This window comes from Rhinolophus sinicus, chromosome 17 (assembly GCF_057876585.1).
Source record: "Rhinolophus sinicus isolate RSI-liver-muscle chromosome 17, RSI-T2T, whole genome shotgun sequence".
Taxonomy (NCBI): Eukaryota; Metazoa; Chordata; class Mammalia; order Chiroptera; family Rhinolophidae; genus Rhinolophus; species Rhinolophus sinicus.
The window spans coordinates 150,786,677-150,802,852 of NC_142517.1; the positions used below are offsets into that span (position 1 = coordinate 150,786,677).

Here is a 16,176-nt window from a genome sequence, read left to right on the forward strand (position 1 = left end):
AATTGGATAGCATGGAAGCAATTTATAGAAAGATTCAAAACAGTGCTATTTTAAATAGATGCTCCCATAATAAATTTAATAATGTATATAGATAAAACATTCTACTTGAATATCTCTGACCTAGAAAATTAAGATTTAGACAATTGTGTAATCAGACAAATCTCTGAAAGCATAACGTAAATTTACACGAAAGAAATGTTTATTTCTATTAGCAACTTTTAAAGTTACCTGTATTCTAGAAGATATATCTCTTTTCAAAGATATAGTAATTAAAATGCAATGGATTCTGAATACCAATATTTTAATGGAAAATGCTTTGATTTTATTAACTGACATCATTTAAAAACGAAATCTATGAAAACACTCTTAAGTCTTCCAAATTCGAAACTTCAAAATTATCATATAACTTCAGGCTTCATTGAAAATAGTTAGAATTTATTAAAAAACAAAAAGTTACTTCTTGAAATAGGCCTACACTTAAACAGAACTAGAACCTATACTTTATCTCTCTGGTCTTTGGAGTCTAAGGTTTACAATAATCACCTGATCTTTCAAATGGATGTTTGCTAGTCATTCCTTACTCTTTGAGGGCAGGAAATGTGCTTCGTGCATCTCTTTTCCCAATGCCTACTCCATAATAGGTATTCAATACATAATTATTTGTTGAATGAATGAAATGGATCTAGCCCTTAGCACAAACATGGTCTCAAAATTTCACAGTGAATTAGAGCCAAAGCAACCGTTTTAGGACAGACCCACTCTCTTTTCGCAAAGGATTCAGGAAATTAGAGGGGTTATGTATCCCCAGGAGCTCTACTCTTTCTTACTCCCCTACTACCTTAGGCTTTATGTAAAATTCCCTTGAAGGTACAGACAGCTCTTTAAAATACAATAAAAAATGTTTTACATGTTTTATATATGTGTGTGTATACATGGGAGTGTCACACATCATAGACTAATTATGACTCAAAAAGCCAAGATCCATTGCTAATGTAGGTTGTGAGATGACGAGAACTGGGATAAAGTCACTGGATTTAGAAAAGAAAATATAACTCACGATGCACTAAGATACTATTTCAGTACAGTAGTGGAAACAGAAGGTAAATTATAATATGATAATCTAGTTTAGACTTCTTATATTTATGGACTACGTATGTAGCCAATTCTATTAAGTGTTAATACCACAATAAAAGAACAATCATAATAGAAAGAAAATTCTACATTCTACGTATCTGTAATTCAAGCGGAAAGGTAAGCTATTAACTATTTGAGGTTATTATATTTCACATACAATTTGATAAGACAGGAACATTAAAAATAGAATAACTTTTTTTTTTAAGTACAGCAATTTGTTAAACAAATACCTTTTATTTTTCTAATTTTTGTCCTGAAACAGGAGGAAACATCAAAACATTTTAAAAATGCTGAGGACTAAAACTCCAAATTGCAAGGTTCAGGTGGTAGGTGAGAAGTAAACAAAAGTAACAGTATGCCATTAGAGGAAAAGCAAGTCATTTATAGAATAAATTTATTCCTGTACTACATTATTTACTAACGAAAATAATGATGCTAATAGTTAACAAATAACCAACTAGTAAGCATTTTTTAAGGATGTATTATATGCATCGGACTATATTCAAGGCAACTAGTCTCTAATCAGGTTCACAAGAAATACAAAACCTAGATCTACCATATGTTCTTTTTCCTTCTTTTTTTCTCCTGTTAAAATAAACATAATGTAAAATTTACCATCTTAGCCATTTGTAGGTGTACAGTTCAATGGTATTAAATACATTCACATTGTTGTGCAGCCATCACCACCAACCATCCCCTAACACCATATGTTCTCTTAAGAACACTCTTAAATAATTTTGTACAGTAAAACTAGTGAGTAAAAGGGCAAAGCAGACAATTCAATGAGTTAATTACAATGAATGAAACATAAAGGTGGTCACTTACAATACAAGTATCCTGTAGTATTCTGGCCTGGATTGTGTAACCTGAATCTAATCATGAGGAAACATCTGATGCACAACAAATCAGAAGCATTCGATTAAAAACAAAGTACAGCGGCATGTGTCTTAAAAAACATCAATTTTATAGATGGCAAAAAAAAAAAAAAAAGAAAGAAAAAAAAAGGCTGTAGAGAAGTTACAGATTAAAGGAAACCAAAGAGAACTGACAACTAACTGCAAAACTTGATCCTAGACTGGATTCTGTGTAGAATGAAAGAAAAAACACAACGGATGATATTCGGTCAACTAACAAAAACTAAAATATGCACAGGAGATGAGTGTTTGGTAAAAGTTTACATTTTTCTGAAGATAACTGTACCCTTATTCTTAAGAAATATACACCGAAGCATCTAGGGGCCATTACTCTCAAATGGTTCAGAACAACAACCACAAAAGCAGGTGAATGTGGAAAAAGGGATAACGGCATTATGGGATGTTCTACACTATTCTTACTCCTGCAACTTTTCTGCAGTTTGAAATTACATATAAAGAGTTAAAAACTGTGCTTAATTAGGTAGAAGCTACATATGGAATTCTAATTCACAATACTAAAGATTTTAAGAAATTATTAACATATAGCTCTTCCAAAAAATAATTTAAATAAAAATACAAACATACATGTAATTTCAAAGCCCTGTCAGCTTAATACACCTAAATTGTGAAGAGTGTCAGATCTGTGCCTTTCATGAAACTGGATAAATATAATGGGGTCAGTTATATCAGGACATTCTGTATCTTGGTCAGTAATTTTGATAATGATTCAGTACTTGCAGGAAATTACCTCTAGCAACGTTTATAATGTTACAAGTGCTGAAAATGTTTTTTTGCATCACTGAATTCAGTTCTCACTAACTGAAAATGAACGGGTCAAAATGTTTTCCGTTGACTCCATCAGAGTGGTGACTGACAAACATAATTCAATAACAGATACAAATTGTTATCTTCTTATCCCAACTGCCAAAACAAAATTTGGATCCAACTGTTCTTTTATAGTGAGTTTTTCTCATGGTTAAACCGTCTCTGTTTGTGTCTATGTGTGTCTGTATATGTATGTTGTAAATGTGAGATAATTTGCTACCGCTGGATGGAATTGTGAAAATTAATAAATTAAAATTAACTGATTTGAAGGCAAGCACTTATAAGGAATGGGTATTCTAAAATTCTCAAAAATATATAAACTAACTCAAATGCTTTTCAAGTTCATGTGATCTAAGATTAATCCTTAGTACTAAATAAAAGCTACTTTAACTTTGTTGGTTTAAGTAGAACAGAGATGTCTTTCAAGTTATTGATATTAAACATATATACATTTTACCTGGGTTTTATAAAAATAAGTCAAAGTTAATAACTGATTTTGATGTCCATGACATGTTTCTAGAGTTCATAAAATGTGTTCATAAATTTAACTTCTTAGTTTTCACTAGAAATTGAGGTTTTAAGGGTTAAAATCTCAATATACGTAATTAAAACTGCTAATAATAGGAATAACTTCACAGGGTTCCAGAAGAGTCCCTGAAACACCTGAAAAAGATTTGTTTTCTCTCCTTATAAAAGAGAAATTTCACACCAATCAGGTTTTTTTATTTCTTTTTCAACGTTAAATTATATGGGAAGCATTGTAAAATAAGTGATGAGAAACTTCTAAGATATATTGTATGGGTAAACAGTGGTGGTAAATTAAATGAACCGGCACTGTGGAAAACCCAAGATGGCCACTTGGTTATTCAAGGCTCCCTGGCAAACCCCATTTTTCATGTTCACATTCCTTCATGCATCATAGTGCATTTAAGTTACTTAAATTAGATGAAGGGACTTATGAGCTGACATTATGGAATGGAGACATCTTACACTATTGCCTAGATTTGATAAAGTCACTTCAAGAAAATGCCAAATAGGTAACCTCTTCCTTTCATGGTGAGCTTCCAAGAGACAGACTTTAAAGATCACTGACTGCCATATGGAGATTTTGTTTATTGGAAAGAACATCAAACACACCCTCCAACCTCTTTGGAATGAACCTTATCAGTTGCCAGCTGTGAATGGGCATCTACCCCTGTCTCTGACACTCGCCTCCACCTACAATGGACACCAAAGACTCCTTGAGGATGAGAAGCCACCGCCATGAGAGGTAGACAGCTATCTCAAGACAGCGACGAGGCCTGTACACCTATGGATTGATGTTGAACTCAAAAACCAATTGCTTGATTGTCTTTACCTGTCTGCTAATATTAGTCATAATAGTTATAGTTGTTCCTCAGATAACTTTTAATACTCTTTTTATGGTTTATGTAAATGTTATACTAAATGCAAAATACAGAAAAATGAGAGATGGCAAAACTCAGATCATGATAGTTCACAGAACAGAAATGATCCAGAGTATTTTTTCGCGATGAAGGCTGTAAGATCTGACTGCCTTCCATTTACTTGCCATCAACACTTGCGACTTACTAAGAATGAGCCTTCCTAGTGCTGTGAGACCACACTATCTGACTAAAAGGTTGGTCATTGAGACATCCTTCTGATTGATTTAGAACAAGTGGGGAATGATGGACAAAAAAGGGGACTCTGTAATAAATCTAATAAGTCCGGTGAACCTCACGGGTGATCTGATCATAAATTCCTAATGGAGCAGGTCATGGTGGCTAGTAATGCCCCAGGCATGTAACTGCTTTAGCAAAAGGTCTCTCTTTGCCCTAAGTAAGCATATGCATTGTTCTTATGCATCTAGGTTGACACATTTTTGAAATGCCAGAAGTATTCCTCTTTTCCAGACCCCTCAGAGGTGTAATCACCCTCAAGGGAGCACATTACCTTGTTAACTATTTTGTACCTTGCTTTCTCCCGCTCTCACGTAATCTTTCTACATTTCCTACAATATTTCTACAAATATATAAAGGAAACTGCAAAACTGTCATTCTCCAGAGCATTTGAAATCTTGCTTTCCGGTACATTGTCAATTTGGCTCAAATAAACTCTTACAAAAATTCTCTACAGGTTTGGATGGTTCTTACATTGACAGACTGAATCAAAATTTGGGAATTTAATCCAAAGCCCATCAAAATTCAAAGGATTATTTTCTGGAACTTGACAAAAATGGTCAAAATATACCTGAAAAATAGCTAACTGAAAAATTCTGAAATAAATTCTCAAAGAAGAAGGGTTTACACTAAGAAATATCAAAACTTAAGACACAGATAGCAACTAAAAGTGAGGTACTGAGGAAGAACTAAGAAGATAAAAGAAACAATTCAAAGAGTACACAAACAATCCTGTGAATTTATTTCATATATACAGAGGGTGCCAAAAAATATATACACATTTTAAGAAAGGAAAACTATTAAACTTGTAATACTCAATATATACAGATAACAAAAAATGAATACAAGTCGCGTTTGACTTCTGCAATTACAAGAGATGCTCAAAGTGGTTACCATCAGCGTCCAGACAGTTCTGATAATGGAGAACTACTGCTTGAGCAATGTTGACCAAAGTGTCCACTTGTATACATTTTTTTGGCACCCCCAGTATTTAGTAATTATCTCTAGATGAAGAAATTTCTGTATTACCTTAAGTTTTTTGTATTGTTTTTTTTAACAAAGAACATACTCTTAAATACTGGGGGTTGGGGAGGGGAGCCATTTTCACTTACAAACAAAATACAGAGGGTAAGGAGATGTCAATATGTCAATTTTTTGACATATTTCTCCAGAGAAGACATGCATTAGAATTGAAAAATTCCCACAAAGAATTTACCATGTTTTCCCAAAAATAAGACCTAGCCAGACAATCAGCACTAATGTGTCTTTTGGAGCAAAATTAATATAAGATCCAGTCTTATTTTACTGTAAGACCAGGTCTTATATAAAATACAATATAATATAATATAATATAATATAATATAATATAATATAATAAAATACTGGGTCTTATATTAATTTTTGCTCTAAAAGATGCATTAGAGCTGATTGTCCGGCTAGGTCTTATTTTGGGGGAAACACGGTAGCAATGAGTAATTGGTAGTGACCTTCCTTGAAAAGAACAGTTTCACTAGAGTGATGGGAATAAAAGACAGACTACAGTAGAGTGCAATAGTAACAATTATTTTCAAGTTTTCCTTCATCTTCATCCTCAAACTCCTCCCAACCTACCAAACTATTATTATAACTTTCAACAGGATTTCAAGATTCAATAGGGCTAGTACTATCCTCAAGGACCACATAGTCTAAGGTCTACACATCTTTCCCATCCACCTGCCCGAGTCAAAATTAACACCTCTTTTCTCTATGGTCCTGTAATACTCTGCACACCTATTCATAAATATTTATGGTTATTATTTACATTTCTATATATAAATAATGTATTACTTATATTTCTACAACCCCCATTATGTTATATGGTGCTTGATATCAAGCAGAGCTATTATGTGTCTCAAGACTCATAAGCACAGAATCCTTCATAGAGCTTAGGCACTCAGCTGACTACCTGAAACTTTGAATTTAGTTCCAAAGATGCTAAATCACTGTGACAAATCTGAACCTCTCCTAAACAAAATTAAAGAATAAATTCAGAGAGTTCGTATAAAAGAACTAAGCAAGGAATGACTGAGTTTCCCTATGGCTATTACTTTCTATTTCAGAACAGTCTGCACATGGATAATCAGCTATCATGATTGGCTGTGAGCATTTCAGCATTTTGTTTATTCTTAACAATTCAATTAATAGTGTGCATGACTAGGCAATGAAGTTAAAAAACTAACCATGAGTCAAAGATCACTGAAATGTAGTTTAGAGACTTTGTCAACACTCTCTTCCTGAAACTCGAGAATAAGTAAACTACAGAACATCAGCTGACTCAATTTTGTTGTTTTACTCTAGACTATCATTGTACAATGTTTCTAAACCAACAGCATTGATCTTTATGATGAAATTCTGAACAAGCATACTATATTTCCAGAAATTATAAACTGCCTTCCTTCTTGAAGGCTGCCTAAATCAACAGAGTTCTCAGAGATTTCATTCAGCTTTAAAGCCATATTGTTATGCCAAATTAATCTTAACAAATTGATACATTTCTACCATTTTACTATTTCTATACTGAGAACTTTAAACTAAAGAGTATCTTAGTTTAGATTCTAAAAATCTACACATCTATAATTTGATGTAATACTATTTATCACTTGTGTTTATAAATTCAGCATAGAATTCTACAGAGCACTGGACTCAGGAAGAATACTTACGTGCTTGTTCATTATACAACTACTTTATTAGCTGCGAAATGAAAAGACTGATCATATAACCTAAAGAATGTGGCAGACAGCAAATTTAAAATGTTCAAGAAAAGAGAATAAAATAAAAATGGAAAATACAAGTAAATTCAATTCAATAGGCATTTACTAAGTGCTTTCCATATTCTAGGCAGAGTTATATTAATACATTTAGGATATAAAGATGAATAGACCAAAGAATTCATTAAGTTGAGAATGCTTAACAAGTCTTTACCCCAAAACAAGCAAGCACCCAAATGACATAAGTAAAATTTCCGTTTAGGGTTGAACCACACCATTTGCCACTAATTTATTTATGAACCTGTCTATGTCTAAGTTTCCTAAGCTGTATAATGAGGAATGCAGACTCTAGATGCTTTACTTCTAAAATTCTAGGAGTTAAAACAATGTTGACAGACATTGGGATAGTAGAAATAGTAGGCTCAAATCAACAAAAAGAGTAATTTTAACATAATTATGAAACCCTCACAGTGATACTAGTGTATAGTAAGAATATCAAATTTCAAAGATAAAAATTTTAACATGACTGGATTAAAAAGCTCCAAAATACATCCAGGTCTAAGGGAAGAATCCATACATCTAATCACAGGACACTAAGTTGAATTCTACAAACAGCAGCCTATAGGACCAATACTCATAAACATTAGTAAAATATTTTCCCCTTAAGATCTAGAAACTTACTAAATTCCTAAAAAACCAACAGCTTCAAAACATTACCAAGTTATAAGTTATATATATTCAGAAGTTCAACTAAATCTGGATGGCCTTACTGAAAAGTTGGGGAAATCTGAACTTGAATCCTGGATTTACCATATACTAGCTGTCTAATTTTGGGCAAGTTATTTAACCACATCTCAGTTTCCTCAACTGTAAAGTGGAATAAATATAGAACCTATCTCACAGGATTCTTGTGAGGATAAAATAAACACATGCATGTAATACCAATTTGGGCAAAAGATGTTAACAGACAATTTATAGAGAAAACAAAAGTGGCGATTATGTGAAAATATATTAAATCTTGCTAATAGTCAAAGACATACAAATTTGAAAAATCGAGTCATCACTATGCACAGTCAGATTATCAAAGGTTAAAAAGAAACAACAACCACAAAATACCCAAAATTGAGTAAGGTGTAACAGGGAATGCACTCTCATATAATTTTAAATGTTGCATATATTTGTTACTATCTGGAAAACAGTTTGGTAATAAATACCAAATTATTGATCCAGCCACTTCTCTTTTAGGAATTATCCTGTAGAAATAATCACAAAGGTGTAAAGTCAATCTACAAAACTGTTCAAGATTGAACTACTCATAATTTGGAAAACTATGAAATCATGTTTATTAATGTGCATTTATTAAATTTTGGTGTATCCACAAAATGACTTTGCAGTCATTAAGAAGTGATTTATATTCTCCATAGTCATGAGAAAAGTGCTTCACAACATACTTTATTGAGTAAAAAGGCAAATGACAAGACACCAGAGTATGACCTTGTACTTATAAACGTATGGGCACATTTACAGAGGAGAAGAGGAAATTCGATGTCACTACAATGTTAGTGGTTACTTCCCAATAGGAGGGTTTGAGGGATGTAACTCTTTTATATAAACTCTTCCTGCATCACTTAAACTTTCTACATTATCCTTATAATGAGAAAAAAAAAGTTTTCATTCTTTAAATAATTTCTAAAAACAATTCTAGAACTAAAAAGGAATACTAATTCCTCCTCCATTGTTTTCAGTGAACAAAACGACTGATTCAAACAAAAATTATATGAGGAAGGGAAAACATACTTTGAATGTACTCTAAGGTTAGATGAAACTGACAGCTCTGGGAAAACCAAAAATAAGACCAATTATGGGGACAAGATTCAACAGTATCTCTATCTTAAAACATATCTAGTATTAGACTACAGTCCTTCTATACACTACAAAGACTAAAACTAGGAACCTGAATGAGGAAGAGAATGGCAAAAGCAATAGCTAAGAAATTTACTAGGCACATTCACACTTAATATTGCTTTTCAAGTGACCCTTAAGGTAATCGAAAGAATTATTCAACATGAGAAAGGAACTAGTTCATTTATGTCAGAGGACTTATGTAACTTAAGAAAGCTGTATCAAACTGATTAAAACCTAACTTGTTTTCACTTGTCACTATTACCTATCAAAATATCACATGCTGATATAAAGAAAAACCTATAAAATATACCATGAAAATGATTTTTTCCCTTATAAAAAAATCTAGTGCTTAACTTTCCTATGTGAATTCAGGAAAAAGTACTAAATAAAGATTGAATTCAAAGCAACACGAGCAACATGAAATAAGAGTCAAGAAACTGAGGGTATGGTTCCAATTTTCCATTACTCAGTCTCCATTCCCTTATAAGTAAAATAAGAAGATTGAGGAGAGCTCCAAATACACTTCATAAAGCATCAGTGATATGACATATTCTTTGAAAGAACTACATGCTCCATGAAAAGAAAAGTTCTATTGGAGAAATAAGTTCAGGAAATTATTCACACCATTTACCCTCTTTGGAGAATCACACATTGTACTGAAGAAAATCCTTAACTTTGTATAACCCAGTGTTTCTCATAATTAGGGACAAACTAAACGGCAATAAAGGAATGATTAAAAATTATACTTCATTCTCATGGAATGTAAGGTACAGCATAGTGATATAGTTAATAATACTGTATTGTATATTTGAAAGTTGCTAGGGAGTAAACTTAAAAATTCTCAACACAAGAAAAAAACATGTAACAATGTATGGTGAGAGACATTAACCAGACTTACTGTGATCATTTCACAGTATATACAAATATTGAATCATTCTGTTATATACCTCAAACTAATATAATGCTATAAGTAAATTATATCTCAATATTTTTAAAATCCGCTAAAAAAAGAATAAGCAAATTTGGGGGTTATTACCATTTAGATACTATCTAAATCCAGGTACCATGTTTCCCCGAAAATAAGACCTAACTGGAAAATAAGCCCTAGTATGATTTTTCAGGATGACATCCTCTAAACATAAGCCCTAATGCGTCATTTGGAACAAAAATTAACATAAGACCTGGTCTTATTTTCAGGGAAACACGGTAGTTGAATTATTTCACCAAGAGAGTGATTAGAGTTAAAGAACAGAAGTTATGTAAGGACTGAGGCCCGGGGGCATGGGTGGAAGAAATGAAGAGAAACCAGCAAAGAAAAGGAAAATAGAAAGCTAGGAGGAAAAAAATATGTCAAATTCTGAAAGATGAAAAAAAAAAAAAAAGAATGTTTCAAGAATAGAGTGATAAACTGTATCAAATACTACAAGTTTTGTTAAGAAAGATGAGAACTGAGAACGGATTAATGTCACAGAGGTCACCAGGAACACGGCTAAGAACAGTTTCAGCGGAGTTGATGTGAAGCAAAAGCATGACTGAAGCCAGATCAAGAAAGAATGCTAGGAGAGCATTTATGGGTAGCAAATATAATTTTGCCAAATGAAAACCAGAGAATTAGAGCAACAATGAGGGGAATGAAAGGTCAAGAGAGATTTTTTTTTTTCCTAATATGTTGATAGTAATAATCCAAGAAAGGGGAAAATGATGATACAGGAAGGGAGATATTTCATTAACATGAAGGAATTACAGGAAAGCAAAAGGGGTTTATCCATCTTTTTCTTTTCTCTTTGGGGGGTCATAACCATCTAATAAAACACAAGATTGGTGTTTGGGAGAGCAGGTGGTGATTGTACCAGGACTGACCTCCTAGAAGTACCTCAGAACAGGGCAGATCTCTTTCAGATACTTCTCAAAGATGACTTGACTTGGTGTGGGTCATACTAGACCCATGCAACAAAGAAGTTTTTCAAAGGCAAAGCTGAATGGGGATCATTTCTTTCCAGTACCGTGTTTCCCCAAAAATAAGACCTAACCGGACAAACACCTCTAATGTGTCTTTTGGAGCAAAAATTAATATAAGACCGGGTATTATATTATATTATATTATATTATATTAATTATATTATATTATAAAGACCCGGTCTTATATTTCATTTTATATAAGATCGGGTCTTATATTAATTTTGCTCCAAAAGATGCATTAGAGCTGATTGATCGGGTAGATCTTATTTTTGGGGAAACACGGTAAGTCCTCAAATAGTTTTTCTTTTTGTTCCCACTATTTGATTTTCATGCCTAAGAAATCTTGTTTGTTCTCAAACCTATTAAGGCTAGTAAGATTTCATACTGCATTTATATAATTTAACTAATTACAATGTAAAACAATGAAATGAGTGTAAAAAAAGGTTATTTCCCTGAAAATTAAATCCTACAAAAAAACTTGATAAAGGTAGGGTTTTGTTTTTTTAAAGTTACTGTTAAATTAGATGTAGGTAAGGCAACTATAAAATATTGGCAGAAAACATCATAAAAATGTATAGGGATTCTGCACCCAGAAAGTTGTGTCTTAAGTTCTTGCTCCACTTTAAAGAATCTGATGTAAAACTTTAATTTTAGAGGTGTGTGTTCAAGAAAGATACAATGATTTCTAATTAGGGAATTCATCCTCAAAGAAAAAGTACTGGTTGGCCCCCACAAAAAAGATTTTTTTAAAATGCAAATGAATGTGAAAGTTTTAAGTTATTAAATGTTTACATGTATATGTATGTGTATCTTTTTCTATGATTTCCCATTTTGACTTTTTTGATTAAATGAAGAGCTATAAGCTCTGACTGCATTGGATAAGAAGTTTTTGTTCCTATAAGTTCTGCAAATAACATAAGCCTTTTTTTTTAATTTAAGTATCCATATTAGAAAGATCCTAAATAAAATAGTTAACATATTTTCCCTTCCTCCTTAAATAGGAGTCTGTTTTTTTTTTTCTGACACTCGGAATCATTTAAAAAAATCAACTAGATATTTGCAGTGCATTAGCTTTACAGCTGCAATATAATGAAGCCCTCATTAAATGACTAGGACTTTGCCCCTAAGCTGAAGGGCACCCGCCAGACTGCTTCCAAGTTTTCCAGTTCTCTCTTATCAGAAGGTTTTTCAGCTGTGACCTGTTTGCTGCCTGCTGAATGCTTACTTAAAAATAATCTTTTCAGTATCAGTGGCAGAAATAAATGACTTTTTTCTTTTTTCTTTTTTTGGAATCTACAATATTTATATTCTTTTTTATTTTTTTAATTTTATTGGGGAATATCGGAGGACAGTGTGTTTCTCCAGGGCCCATCAGCAGCAAGTAATTGTCCTTCAATCTAGTTGTGGAGGATGCAGTCCACCTGCCCTTGTGGGGATCGAACTGGCAACCCTGTAGTTCAAAGCTCGCACTCACCAACTGAGCGATCCAGCCGCCCCTAAATGACTTTTTTCTTTATATGCCTACTTATTCCATATTTTCTTATCAAAAGTTATCTTTACATTGCTCACTCGGAAACTTTTTTTAAGTTATGAGTAAGACAGACTTAATACTTAGAATTTAAATGTATTAATAAGTCATTTTTATGTGTGGTAAAGATGCAGGTTATTGTTTTTACAATATAATTATTTATTCCACAATTCCAGCCCTAACATTAAAATGTCACATTAAACCTAAAAACCCATTGCCATTTAATTGTTACTTTATTGAAGATGCAGAGTTTGCGGTAATTAGAATTAGAATTTTACATGTGGCACAGCGAAAAAGGATTTCAGAGGATCTCAAGACTAAGTTATTTAACCCTTGAAAGTAATCTGTTTTCATTTTGTGACCCAAATAGTTTCGTTCATTTTGTTTTGTGTGTGTTTGTGAATGGTGCAAGGTTATATACAAATCTGCTAAGCAGAATTAATCAAATCACCTAATTCCACATACAACCCAGAATTTGTCTTCCTAATTACTAGTAAGCTTTTTATACAACTACCTTAAAAGTGTTAATCTTCAGTTGAACAAGTTTATCAACTTTAGACTTAAATTTCTTACTTTAAAGAAAATTAAGCAAGATTACTAATTATTCTTCCTTTTCTATATCCAAATACCACTGGTATAAATGAATTAATCATTAAAAAACTTAACCAGATATTCTAAAGAATAACTAAAAATGCACTGAAAAATTAAAATTATTCAATATAAAATATACTTCAACTGGAATAATGTAAACTCTAAAACTAAATATGTAAATTAACGCATAAAAGCTTCAATTTAGATTTTCCGTGAACATTTTGATACTACAAGGTCTTACATGTGCAATGTTCCCTACTAAGGATACCACCTCTCTTCTCCTACATCTTCCACAATGCCAACAGACATACTGTTCTAAAACCTAAATCTGACTTACTCTCATCATGCCTCACCCCCTTTCTAAAAACTTAATAAAAAGAACCCACAACTTGAATGATATCCCTTTTCATTGATCGTCTAAGCTTCACCTTCTAACATTATTTGCTAGCACTTCCTGTAATCCTTGAGTACTTGAAGCCTGCCTGTCCCTTACTGCTTTGCCCACTTGGACATACTTCATTCAGCCTTCAAAAATTTGCTAAGATGTCAACTTTGTTTAACCACTAATAGTTATTGACTATGACTATATTACCAAGTTTAAGGTCTAGTGCTTGGTGTTAGAAATATGTAACTTTTAGTTGAAAAGATGCAGTCCTTGCCCTCAAATAATGTAATAGTATGACTGTCTCTCTAAAACCTTACCCCTCTCACAGCTACCTCTAACTATTCTGATACACTTATCATACACTATTGTTAATTATTTACGTGACTGTTTTCCCTATTAGTCTGTGAACAGGGAGAAAAGCAACTGTGTTATTCATCTCTATACTCATAGCACCTAGACAAATGAATTACCAATACTGGTTGCTCAATGCTGCAGTGAATTGTATTCAGTATACATAGCATGAGCAAAATAAAAGCCAATGAAAAGAAAATGCCTTTACAGCCACACCTTGTCATTATATAAACATATTTAAAGGAGCTTTAATTTTAATCTACGGTATAAAAATATTAGATTTACCTATGAATTGTGAGTCATCTTAGCAAACAATAACTCCAAAATATGACTTGAGACCAGTGTTTCACAGGCGTTACTAATAACTGAATGGCTGGCTCCTCACTGATGTGAGCTGCTCCACACCTTGCAGATGGTTAGCAGCATTGCTGGCCCTGCCCTCTCAGTGTCAGTCGCTCCCTTCAGTTAGTGACAAATCAAAGCATTCTGTTTTTTAAAAGGCCCCTAAGCGAATAATTCTCCCAAGATGAGAACTCCTGCTTAGTTTTGTGACTTTGTTTAACTTTAATTGCAATAAAACATCTAGCCCATAAAGAATAGTTGTGTGCAACTCTAAAACTAAATATTAAAATACACGTAAAATTAAAAATTCAATATAAAATCATTTCTTCAAATATGAGGTACAGATTTAACATATTTAGCCACTCTAGCTTAGGGAAATATACGTAAGCACAAGAGACTTAGCAGTCTATTTAAGTGTAGAAGGAAATAATAAAGTTAAATTTTTATTGGGGAAAAATAAGAAAATTTGCTAACTACTAACACTATTACTTAATATGTGGATTGAAGCTGGCACCACCCTTGGAGTTGAATGTTAGGCAATTATGTATCACATGTGGTAACCAAGCTATCCTGTGATAAGAGTGAATTCCACACTGTAGAACAGCTCACAGAGGTATCCTTACTCATTTGGTTAGCGTATTGTCCACACTGTATAGGTCTATGGGAACCTGGATTTACAAATTATATTAACTATTTTAAACCAACTTTAACAAAATAAGAGTGGCTTAAAAAGATTCCTTCAAAAAGAAAAATCATGTATTGAATATGCCATAATCTGAACATCGTGTCCCCTTAAAATTTATGGTAAAAGCCTAACCTCCGATGCGATGGTGTTAGGAGGGAGAGCCGTTGGGGGGTGATTAGATCCTGAGTAAGTTTAATGCCCAATAAAAGAGGTCCTAGAGAGACAGATCCCTTGCACACTCCACCATGTGAGGACCAGAAAGATGGCTACAGTCTACGCACCAGGAAGGGGGCTCTCACCAGACTCAGAATCTGTCAGCGCCTTGATCTCACAGCCTCCAGACCTGTGGGAAATAAATTTCTGCTGTTTATATACCACCCAGTCTATGGCATTCTGTTAAGCAGCCCAAAGGTACCAAGACAATATAACACTAGATAGAATGACAAAAAAACAACACAAGAATGCCAAAGCTGACACTTCTACTTCCAGTTATGAGCTACATTATGAGGAGAAAGCAAGTATACATCAGCAAAAAATAATTATGAATTTAACAATAAATGATTTGGAATATAGAGATCTACTATTGTTGATAACCATCAGCCTAAGTGTTCAATGCACTTTAAGAAACTGGCTAATAGTATAAAGTCTTCATCATTAGCAAAATATTTTAAGATACTATTTAAACCATCTTTATCTCATTTTCATTTTTATTTATTGGTATATTGTATATCCTACATCATATATTAGAATATAAGTAAATTCATGTAATTCACAAACAAATATACATATATTGGTGATCTATGATCTAAAACATTTTTACTGATAGGGAAACATAATCAAAACATTTAAAAACCATTATTATAGAAGATTGGAGTCTAAATATATAGCCTAAGAAGAATTTCCCAGACCTTAGAGTGAACCAGATTTAAAGACAATACTAAAAGAAAAGACACTCAGTAAGAAGCAACTATTGTTAATCATCCATTGAAAGAAAAATCAATTAAAAGTCCTTTGAAAATAAACAAAAATAATACCTTTGGGAAAATATTTAATATACAAATTGAAAATTTTAAACGCAGCCACCAGAGGAAAAAAAGCTTTAATTTAGGTTTCTAAAATGAAAAAAAATTC

At 32.8% G+C, this 16,176-nt stretch overlaps 1 protein-coding gene across 13 annotated transcripts in view; it reads right to left on the reverse strand.

Annotated features, from left to right (window-relative positions):
• BAZ2B (bromodomain adjacent to zinc finger domain 2B) overlaps positions 1-16,176 on the reverse strand; it is a 311,801-nt gene that overhangs the window by 275,337 nt on the left and 20,288 nt on the right. For 2 of the 13 annotated variants that reach the window (XM_019727229.3, XM_019727231.3), the window contains one exon: positions 15,327-15,388. The exons of 10 other annotated variants lie outside the window; for them this stretch is intronic. The gene's annotated coding sequence lies outside the window, so the exon portion shown is untranslated. The remainder of the gene's footprint in view (positions 1-15,326; positions 15,389-16,176) is intronic. One more of the 13 variants, XM_019727232.3, reaches the window with a different exon arrangement.